The sequence below is a fragment of the Glycine max genome, chromosome 2 (assembly GCF_000004515.6).
Source record: "Glycine max cultivar Williams 82 chromosome 2, Glycine_max_v4.0, whole genome shotgun sequence".
NCBI classification, from domain to species: Eukaryota; Viridiplantae; Streptophyta; class Magnoliopsida; order Fabales; family Fabaceae; genus Glycine; species Glycine max.
In genome coordinates, this window is record NC_016089.4 from 29550461 (window position 1) to 29561739 (window position 11279).

General features: G+C 33.4%; 1 long non-coding RNA gene across 1 annotated transcript; it reads right to left on the reverse strand.

The window, feature by feature from the left end:
• Nucleotides 1-693: 693 nt before the first annotated feature.
• Nucleotides 694-11147, reverse strand: LOC102661158 (uncharacterized). Its single transcript, XR_003266079.2, has 11 exons — nt 11048-11147; nt 9851-9955; nt 9667-9736; nt 4589-4649; nt 4372-4407; nt 4246-4290; nt 3399-3482; nt 3083-3154; nt 2946-2984; nt 2013-2112; nt 694-1296 (listed from the first exon to the last, which is right to left on the reverse strand). It is a non-coding gene; the product is annotated as an uncharacterized lncRNA (long non-coding RNA).
• Nucleotides 11148-11279: the final 132 nt, after the last annotated feature.

Below are 11279 nucleotides of genomic sequence, written 5' to 3' on the forward strand. Positions count from 1 at the left end.
TTTTCTACATCGTTTATCACTAAACCGATGTAGAATGGGCACGAATGGAAATGTTTCTATATCGGTCTTCAATCAACCGATGTAGAATTTGAAGAGTTTTTACATCATTTATCGCCTAACCGATGTAGAATGAGGAGATTTTCTACATTGTTTATAATTGAACCGATGTAGAATAAGGTTTTTTTTTTTTTTTGAAATTTATAAACTCAGGTTAAATTAGTACAAGAAGCTACGTTGCTTATATGTAATACAGTATAAATAATGAAATTCAACAAAATATTTTGAAGCTATATGTAATACAATACAAATTCTCAAGCTTACATCTCCAACATAATGGTTAATTGTGAAAAAGTCTAATGAGTTGAGGGAACATGCTGCAGAAGATTTCAAAAATAACTAAAGAAGTAAGAAGATAATACACAATGCTATATTAACTGTAATTGTCAATCATATTATATTCAGAATAAAAGCCATTAACCACAGGAATGCTTTTCAAAACAAAAGAATGTTTGGAGGTCACAGTCACAGTAATGAAAAGCATGGTATAGCTTAAGCAAACAAAGGAGAAACGATAAGGTTTGTTGAAAAAAATTGGTAGCATATAATATTTAATTTTATTAAAATTAAGACATAATACTGTATGCATATGATGAAACACCATTAGATTCAACATAATCAAATTGAATAGGCAAATCATCCTACATAACTGACATGGTCAAAGAGTGTTGAGGAGCAATCATGCATCAATAACATATAGTTACATCTTTTATAAGAAGGGTGTAAGTGTAATTATAGGAACACAAGTGCAGCACAAAGAACTAAAGTAAAAATCAGAAAGAGTACATCCCAAAAAAAAAAAAAACCACAATGCTGAAATATGAGGCACATTAATGAATGAAAAAGTGGTTGAAACTTAGAATCAAGATGCACTACACAACTACAAACTTACATATGTCAAAATTAAAGTATGTATTCCACAAAGAAATAAAACAAGCATTGTTACACCTTAAAAGATCCACAAAGAAAAGTACAAGCATTGATCCACAAAATCAAAGTATGTAACAGTCATGCCATACAACCATTTTGAATAAACCTAGAAGAAAAAACCAACCACTAAATGTATTTAAAAAAGTACAAAGTGTTACCTATTCACAGATTTGTTATCCACCAAGGTAGCAGAATGTGCAAGTTTTTGTATCTTATCTAAATCATGTTGTGCAATTGCATCTTTATCAAATATCGCATATGACAAAACAACTGCTGATGCTCCTCGCAAAATGTATTCCCCAATTGAATCTACAAGCAATATGAGAGAAAGTCATTCACATTGGATAGTTATGCCAATGGCAATAACTTAATCTACTATTAAAATGCCTACTTGTTGTGCCTATTGGACATATATGGATGAGGACAACAAGGTTAGTATTATAAATATTTATCAAAAGCTGTCATAGAAAAATTCTTCTATAACCTTGTTCCATAAGCTGCTTTAAACAGTTCATCAAAAGGAGTATTTGCAAAAAAAAATATAATATAGTACATAACCAAATAGGATATTGATTTTTTTTACATGCATCAACTTAACAAGAAACTTCACCATTAGTAAGTTCTAAACTATATGTTTGGAAAAAGAAAATGATGAAGAGTGAAGGTTTCCAAACAGAAATCCTTGAGGGGAAAAAAACAGCTGCTTCAAGCAAATAAATCAAATCAACACTGAGAATGAGAAATAATACTAGCATACCTATTAGTAAAATATTAGAGGATGAGACATGAAAAGGGTCAGGAATTAATGGTGGTAATGATATATTACACATAATAATCCTGAACCATGTATATCGTGGACCCATATTTATGTTCAGATGCAGTTTATAAAAACTTTTGATAATTGTAAGATGAAGGGATTTTAAATATTTACCCATATCTCTATAGTATTCTCCTAATGTGTTATAGATGGCCCTGGACTTAATATCACTCACTATATAACCCAACAGGAAAAACTGTAAAACTACCTATTGTTATTCCCTGAGAAGCAACCATAAAGATATGAGGAAAGGCCTTCTTCAGTGTTGATATGTACTGAAATCCACCGAGTGCAGAAACTGGATAAATCTATCACACAGCACAAGGTAAAAACCAAGTGTAAGAAATTATTTTAAAATATAAAATGAATTTTATGCTAGTCTATGATTGTGACCTTTAAGTGAATCTTGACAGTCAGATACATAAATCTTGACCAAAGGAGAAAAGCAGCTAAAGGTTGCTAGAATATGAATAACTCAAGGCATTCGTTATTAGGACTATGATAAGGTAGAAAATCATGCCAAGCACATGCTTCCTCCAAAAAAAACTCCGTAAGAACCCAAACTTAGTAGAAACATAAAATAAATACATGTGTAAGTGAATTAGTAATTTAACCTTAGTTGGAATCTTTATAATTATAATCCTTTAAAATGAAAAGTAAATTAAACATGGGACAGGTCTAATTGTAAAGATTAAAAAATCCTTCCCATCCTTTTTTCCAACACCTGTTGATTATCTTTCCACAGGCTAAATATTTTACAGGTTTGATTCTATTTTTTTTCTATCTATTTGTTCATTTTATTTATACCCTTTGCTAGCCATTGCATTAATGTAAATTTAGAATTATCTATGTATAATTTTAGAAGAAACTTATGAGACAAGCTTAAAAAAATGAAAACAGATTTTTGTTTAAAAAATAATTAAGTTGCCCCTGTGTTTATATGCATCTAGGAGGTATTGTTCCAAATAAACCAGATATTAACAACGGAAAATTGAAGAAATGGGAAAACAGCAGGCCAAAAAATCCAAAAGTCTCCACTTATCACTGCATAAGGGGATGCATATATATCAAGTGAATGTATTCTGCCCATATTTCAACACTCTTCAATACAACAAACATTAAAGAACATGCAAAGGCCTACCTTGACAATTTTAGCACCTTCATCACATGCTGACAATATCTGCATTGCATACAAATGATACAATGATCATTAAGAACCTAAAATATATATCAATCATGAGATTTGTAAAAGACTTGAACCTAAAAGTCGACTCTTACTTCAGTTGGAGTCATTGTGCCAGAAATATATAAAATTTCACCACTCTGAACATAATCCATTTCCATTATATCCTAATAAGCAATAAACAATTTTAAAGAAAAATGCACACTGGTTGGACATCCTAGTATGTCCACAAATAGTGCACTTCCTAATGAAATTTGACAGTCAATAATTTCCCAAGATAATTCAAACAAGAATAAGAATAGGGAAAAGAGGAAAAAAATAATAATAATAGTAAGCATAAACATTGAAATTTGAAATTTAGCACAAGCTGAGAAGGTATTTATGTATGTATATATATAAATAATTACAAACCTTAACAGTTGCAGGACTCATTAGAAATTTGGCTCTGACATTAATTGCACTTTTTGCATCCTCAATCTTGAGAACAGTTCCAACCTAAGGGCAATATCTATTCAGTTCAAACAACCGTTGAAGAGAAATGTGATTTCATGAAATAATATTGTATATGATAGGAGTCTTGATCATTAACATGTTAAAACAATCATAAGAATGCAATAGGGTACCTTTACAAGCTAGTAATATCCAGCAAGGAAGAAACTAAAAAAAATCTACCATCTTATAGAAATTTTGTGTGCAATTTCTTGAGAAATTAATTTATTAGTGTTCTAGACAAGACTAAATCAGAAAAAGGTTAGAGACTTTCGGTAAATTTTGGGGATGTCACTTAGAATTTAGAAGAAGTGTTGGAAGCTAGGTTGAACATTCCTCTTAATTGATGATATGGTACTTATCCACATGCATAACACATTCAACACTAGATCAATTTCAAATGCGTCAACTTTATATTTTTCCCAAAATTTCTACAAGACATTGTGATTTTGTTAGAAATAATCCACATAATAAATCAATATTCTCTGTTTGATAGCTAAGTAAAATTCAGAGAGAAGACAAAAATTCCAAGAGTAAGGATCAACAATTCTTGATGATAATCCTCATTTATGTGTCAATCAGCATGTCCATTAGGTGATGTGCTATACACAGACACAGTCCTAAAATTCAATGAACTGAGAGAATGCAATGACAATGATATGTTCTCCAAATTCATAAACTTTTGGCGGGTTCACCTGATATACACCCTAACAAAGAACATTGATGCCATGTAAAAAACTAGATAGAAACTTAGAGGATTAAAGCATACCTCTAGGGCCATTGTAGGATGCTCCTTCACCAGCTGCTGTAGAACCTGCACAGATCGAACCAAGCATATGAATTCTAAATCTAAGAACAAGACAAGTAAGGGAGTAGAAAAATTTAGGTAAACAACCTCAAACACACCTGGGGTTGACTCCACAATCTCCAACTACATGTAAAAAGAAAATAGATGATGAGAAACACACCATTAACATATATATGGCCCAAAAAGCATTTAAAGTAATTAACTACTAGGACCAATTTTAAAAATTAGACAAAACAGGCCATATAAAATGTCCTGAGTTATATACATATGACTCAAAATAAAAGAACATCAAAAGTATACTCACAACTGAAATGCCACCTGCTATTGCAGCTTTTGCAGCTTCCATGGCCACTTCTGCATTATATGTAGATGAAAATAAAAAAGTAAGTCAGCATAAAAGCAAATTAAAAAATAGTATTGACTATGGTTGTGACATGTGATAATTAGCATATTAAAAATTGAATTCAGAAAGTGAAAGCATCCCATGTTCATTGTAGTCCTGCATAAAACATCACTTCTCAGGTTGATATTAAATATTAGAGGACATGAGGTCAGTATATTTAAATTATCTAGACAATAATGAATTACATGTTGCACTTTCCTTCATTTGTAGATTTCAAATACTCTAATATGTATTCAACCAGCTATAGCACTTTGTACAACATGTTAAAAATGTGTGTTAATATTGGAACCAGGACTCAGTAACAACCATAGCCACAATATGGTTTCAGATCACTATATCAGTACCCTCATGTACAGGAATGAAATTATACAACATTGCTTTATACTGATTATTATAACACATAGCTCAAGCAATTTGCCAACTTAAATAAAAATTGAGCGTCTTAGTGTCAACTGGCATATCCATTAAAATGCACCGATGAATGATGGAAATAAGAAATTTTCAAATATATATATATGATTAATCTTAGCCAAAGTTTCACATCAATTTTGGTTCCATAAAGTTTAAATCACAATTTACAAAGCAAGTCTTGCTTGCCTTTGTTGTTTGGTTTAAGTTATTATTATTCTATTGTCAGTATGAAGTTATTGAAACATATATCAGCAATAAATATAATTGGCTTGCACTTCAAACAGGTTGTTGAGGAAAAGAATACTACTACTTCAAATGGTGTTGCAGTGTCATTATTCAAGAGGTGTGTTCATTATCTTTTTCCTATACCTTGAAGTACACACAGTTTATCTTTTTCCAAGGAATGCTGCTCTATTGGAGGCTTTGCACAAATTAACCAGAAACAGGACAATAAAGACTATTCATTCTCCAGCTGGTTTGATGCTAACTGGAATTTAGAACCACAGTCACAACCACAATGAAGATGGGACTGAAATACTAAATAGCAGTATTGCCAAAGGTGCTCAAAGCTGGACAGAATCTGAGAGTGCTAGAGGTACTGAAAACAGCAGCTTAGGATGCTAGAGCAGAAGATATTTTAGTACCAAGTTGTATTTTATTACATGAGAAATTTTGCCTTCTATTTTACATACATAACTCAGTTTCTGAATATTTTTATTTTATTTACATTTTAGAATCCGATGGTTGTCATTCAGAATACAAGGCTTAAACAGGATTAAAATGACAAGGTATGAGTATTTTTTTTTCTTTTTTGCATCAAATGATGAATAATTACTGATAGTAATAGATTGTTTTTATTATAACCTCTCGTGTTAATGCAGCAAAACATTCTTAATTTTCCTAAACTATTTCTGGATTTTGTGTTACATCCTGATTTTCTTCTTTGTATGTAGTGGCTAGGTATGGGTAACCAGGAGCTTCTTAATTATTTTAGTGCATATGATGTTGTGAAAGCTCGACACTCTTATGGCCCCAGGGACATCGGGGGTTGAGTGTTTTGATATTTGAAGCCTCAGCTATAGGTTATCTTGAGGCGGAGCGTCTACACAAGCACTTTGCAGAACAAGGAACTGATCGAGATGCTTGGTTTAGTCACCACCGTAGATTATTTCTCCCTGGTGGTCTGCGATAGCTCTATGGATACATGGCAATAAAAGAAGACCTGGACTTTTTCAACAGACATTGCCAAGGTTCCCGTTTCAGTCCTTTTTCCTTTCTTTGCTGCTGTTTGTTTTATGTGATCTGGTTGCATGTTAACAAAGCCATGTCTATGGAGACAGTATATTGAGTTTATTTTGGGGGTAACTTTTTATCTGAATTGTGTATAGGTAAATCTAGACTCAAATATGACTTGAGATCATACCAAGAGAACTTCGGCAAATGAACGAGGACAACCAGCTACTTATTGTTTTGAAGGACAGGAATGCCAAAAAACAAAAATAAACTAAAGCTCTTGAAGAATCTTAGTGACTGAGAAGCTGCGAAGGACAATGGAAGAAAATCGCATTGTGAGGTTGAGAACTAAAATGCAACATGAAGAGGACAAGGAATAGGTAATACTTACAGTTGTCAGTGAAAAACTTGTGGCTTTGCATGTGGCATGTAATTTTAGCTGTTGATAGATGAGTTTTGGATTTGCATCGGAATGAATTATTTCATTGAAAGTTGTTAGCTGTAATTTATATTTTTATAGTACAATTGCTGAATTTTCATTAGTATGTATAAGCTAAACTTCTCACATTTTCCTTCTTTTCATGGCTCGGATGGTTTTGTATATAATAATGTGATTTTGTGTCAAAAGAACTTCAGTCTAACCTGTCAAATTAGAGGAGCAAGGAAGAAGAGATCTTCTTCGGCGGTTTGATCTATGAGCCTTCTGTCTCATAATAAATCTTTGGGCAATGTACTGAAATTTATAGAATTCTTTAGTAAAACAACTGATATTCTTAATTCTTGCAATGATTTAGTAAATGGTGGTTACTACTGTTTTGTTGTGGAGTCTGTTGCATACTTCCCGTGACCCACCCAGTTTTCCAGAGCAGCTTGTGTTGATTAATGAATTGATCCAATAGCTTTTCTAGTGAGTGTACTAATAATTTCATGTCACTCATAGTTAGCTCTTTTCTAGCTATCTGAAAAATAATTTATTCTTTTCAGACAGAGATTATTTCAATCCCAATTTGCTTTCCCTTCTGGTTTTTCCTTATCAATATTTCACTAATGTTTTCTTCTAGGTTATTACGAAATATTTCTTCTTTTTCTTGCTATTTTTGCTGACAATTGGATTCTCTCTCAATGAAAGATGTACATGCAAGAAGAATTTTTTAAGGAACAGATAAGAATCAGTCATGATTCAAGGGCTGCAAAGGAAGAAGAGTTTGAGAAGATGTAGCAGGAGAAACAAGAGAAAGTGAAGCCGTTAAGTACTAGCCCTTTAAATGAAGAGGAAGGGAGAGTCAAGTAAGCACTTTACATCACTTGAGATTATATGTTAGATTCAATTGGAGTGTTGGACTAATCCCTATAATAATTTATTCACATCTGGTGCTAGTATATTTTTGTAAATTTCGGGAAACACAATATCAAAGAAACCTAAATTCACAATAGTCTAACAAATTAATATTTTGAGAAGAGGTGTATATAAATTTATAGAAACAATGTAGTCCGGTTGTTTTGGTTGTGCACTCTTGCTATTTAAATTTTTCATTGGCCTATGATATTTGATTTCTTTGGATGATAGGGTGAATGAATATCTAAAATTTGTTGAGTTTCAAGATAAAGAAATGGAAAACTTTGTTGCTGAAGAGGAGAAACTCTGTCAAGGTCATAAAGACAATGTTGATGCAATGTGCAATGACGCGAAGACACTGGGAGGAAAAGGTGCAGTTGGAGGAAAGGTTTAATGAGGAGCTAGCCAAGCTCATGGAAAAGTACTCCCTATCTCACCCAGAAAAGTCCAACGGTATCTGATGATAGGGTGTAGCACATAGCAGACAAAAAGATGAATACAACAATATAAACACAAGATAAATGGAGAGTGATTGTTCTAAGTTGAAGACCCCCATACATCAGCATTTTAGTGCTTCAAGACAAGGATATATGCCTGGAGAATTGAAATACAAAGCTTGCTAAAATACAAATGACATTGCATATTTTCTGTTCTATGGTACTAGTGGCTAGAACTTTTAATGTGATTGATTTTAAGCGCAAATTTTATGAATAGCAGCAAATTTAGATGGAGTAAAATACACCACATAGGTTATTTTTGGCTTTGGTGAAGGGTATGAACAGAAGCCCTGATATCTCTGTTGTAAGAGAAGTACTAGCAGACTCTAACATTCTATTATATATTAGTTACAAAATTTATTGAAAACTTTAAAATCATCAATGAAACTCATTAAATAAGACATAAGTGTAATATTTTGAATTTCTAATGAATTTCCATCGAGGCTACTAATACATTTCTGAAGACACTCGTTATGAATCGATTGGACTCCCATAACCACATAGAAAGACTAATCCTTCAAAGATATATCTCCAATCATATCAGCTGTTGAGCTCTTGATAACTTTCAGGGAACAGAGAGATAGGCTTAGGATAGAGCATGCAAATGCAGTTAGGGAAGTCAAAGTGCTAAGAAAAATTGGGATGCTTTCTTAAAACATGTTATCATTTCTTGAGTTGATAATTAATGTTGGTTTAATATACACTCTCCTAAGAGGCCACTTGACCTATAATTTGACAAAGGGATGAAGGAAACTTTGGAAATGGTACCACTGTCCAGCCTTACAATGGACTTGGGCTATGCACACCACTGTCAAACCTTTGCTCAAACAGACAGCAGTGTAGCTTTTGGGATGCATTCCATGTATCTGAAAAGGACAATAGGCTTATTCTGGAGGAAATTATGTTAGGTTCTAAAGGCTACATGAACCAATCAACCTTAGCAGCATCCTATCTTTGGATGCAATTACCACATGCAGATTAAACAAAACCAGTAATTCTAGAGCTTCTTTTGACCTTCCATGCTACTTCATGACATTTCTCTGTGTACTTTACCTTATTAATTGTAATGATAGTTATATATTAAACAATTAAAATTCATATAGTATTGAATGCTTTGTATAGAGGAGTCATTATTCACACCTTCATTACATAATCCAAAACGTTACCTAATAACCAGTAATTTAACAATGAATCAATAAGCAAAAGGAAACCAATCAACACCTAACACAAACACAACATACCAAATAGGAGAATAATTTGCTATTGAGGAAAGTCTGATAGAAACTTATTTAGGTTGTTCCAATGTCTACTTCTACACTATGCTAACAACAAATTTCCCTAATTTGCTACATCTAATCCAAGCTTGTACATTCCTTTTTTCTTTCAATTCAAACCCTACTTTCATGTTTTTAAATATTGATATTTTTATTACATATATGTTTCAAACAATCCAAACCTTCACTATGCATCAAGCACACAAAAGTAAGAAAATAGCCACTGACCCTTTTGCAGCCAAGTCAACAATGTAACACTGGTTGGTTACAATGAACTTGTTCATTACCAGCGCCTTCCCTGCAACGACCATTACCATACATCAGCACTAAACCAAGCTTAGATGGTACCCGCGACATGTCTTCAACACTACACCAAGCTTAACCTAAGTAAGTAAGTAAGTGATCAACGTACCGTGGGCAAAGCCCTGATCTTCACGAAGTGCCACTCCTTGATTCAAATTAACTGCGACGCGAGAAAAGTCGTCGAAGTCGTCGGGTTGAATGGAAGAACAAATGACTAAGGGTTGAAGTTGATGCAGCCAAGATCAATGTAGCTTTTCTTCTTCTTTTTCTGTTCTCCAGCGCCCAAGAGCCAGCTCTGTTGGGTCTCGTCTAAAGCGCCTCGGTCCAGCTCCTGGAGATTCTGGCTGTGCTCGTCGTTCGTGGCGGAGTCGGTCGCATGAATCTCCAGCGGGCCTCCCCACGGATCTCTAGCTAGGGTTTGATTTGCAACAAAGAGGGGCTAGGGTTCAAGCTGTACGATTTGCAACGAAGAGGGGCTGGGTTTCAAATGACTAAGGCTTGAATGCAAGGTGTGGGAGCTGAGTGCTATTCACGTGCTTATATTTTTTCCCCAATTACGACATGCTTTAATTTAAACCCGTAGTTACATCTTTTTGCATATAACATTCTAAGGCGGTTTTTAATAACCGCCTTAGAATGTGTGTCGTAAAACGCAAATTTTTTTATAATAATTACAAAAGTGTCACTGCCCCGCCTTTTACATCAGGTGTACAATGACCGATGTAGATCAGCAGTCGTAAAAAGTGCTTTTTTTAGTAGTGCATGTTTCACATACATGGTTTAAGAATTTTGCAAATAAAATCGGCTAATAGATCAACTAATAATAAGTTAATAGAACTAATATATTTTTTATTTTTTGTTTGTTTTCGCAAACATGATCATATATGTGCAAATTTAAATTGATTAATAGTATACACACTATTATAAATGTTACTTTTTTGTTATTTTTATGAGTAATACTATTTATTCAACAGATTCAGATATGTCTATGATATTTGTATCAAAGATATTTAGGTTATATTATAGATCAATTTGACTGCCAATATATGAATCTGCCAAATAAATTGAATGCTGGAGCATTTTTGTCATTGGGCTTATGTTAGATTATTAATTGGGCCTGAACAAACTGAGAAGATGAGGGCACAAGATCAAATTCATGGACTTGAATTCCTGCACCTTCCTATATGTATCCTACATCTTCCATTTTAAAAAAAATCTCAACCTATCCCTTCTTCCACTTCTTTTTCCCACAGAAGCAACAAACACATCCCCTACTTTTCATTCTTCTCTTCTTCCTCCAATGCACTCCGTTTTTCAATTGTTCTCTTCTTCTCCAACTCAAGTCTTCTTCTCGTAGCCATCAAGGGTTCCAGCGCAAAAGTCTCTCTTCTCCTCCAATTCTCCATGTTGTAGGTACATTTCAACTTCACATTCACGTCGTGGACTTTTTTTCAAAAGAAGCTTTCCAGAACATCCATTTCAAAAGAAAAAATAGTCTTTTCCAGAAAGCTTGTTCCGAAAATGACTATTTTACTTTT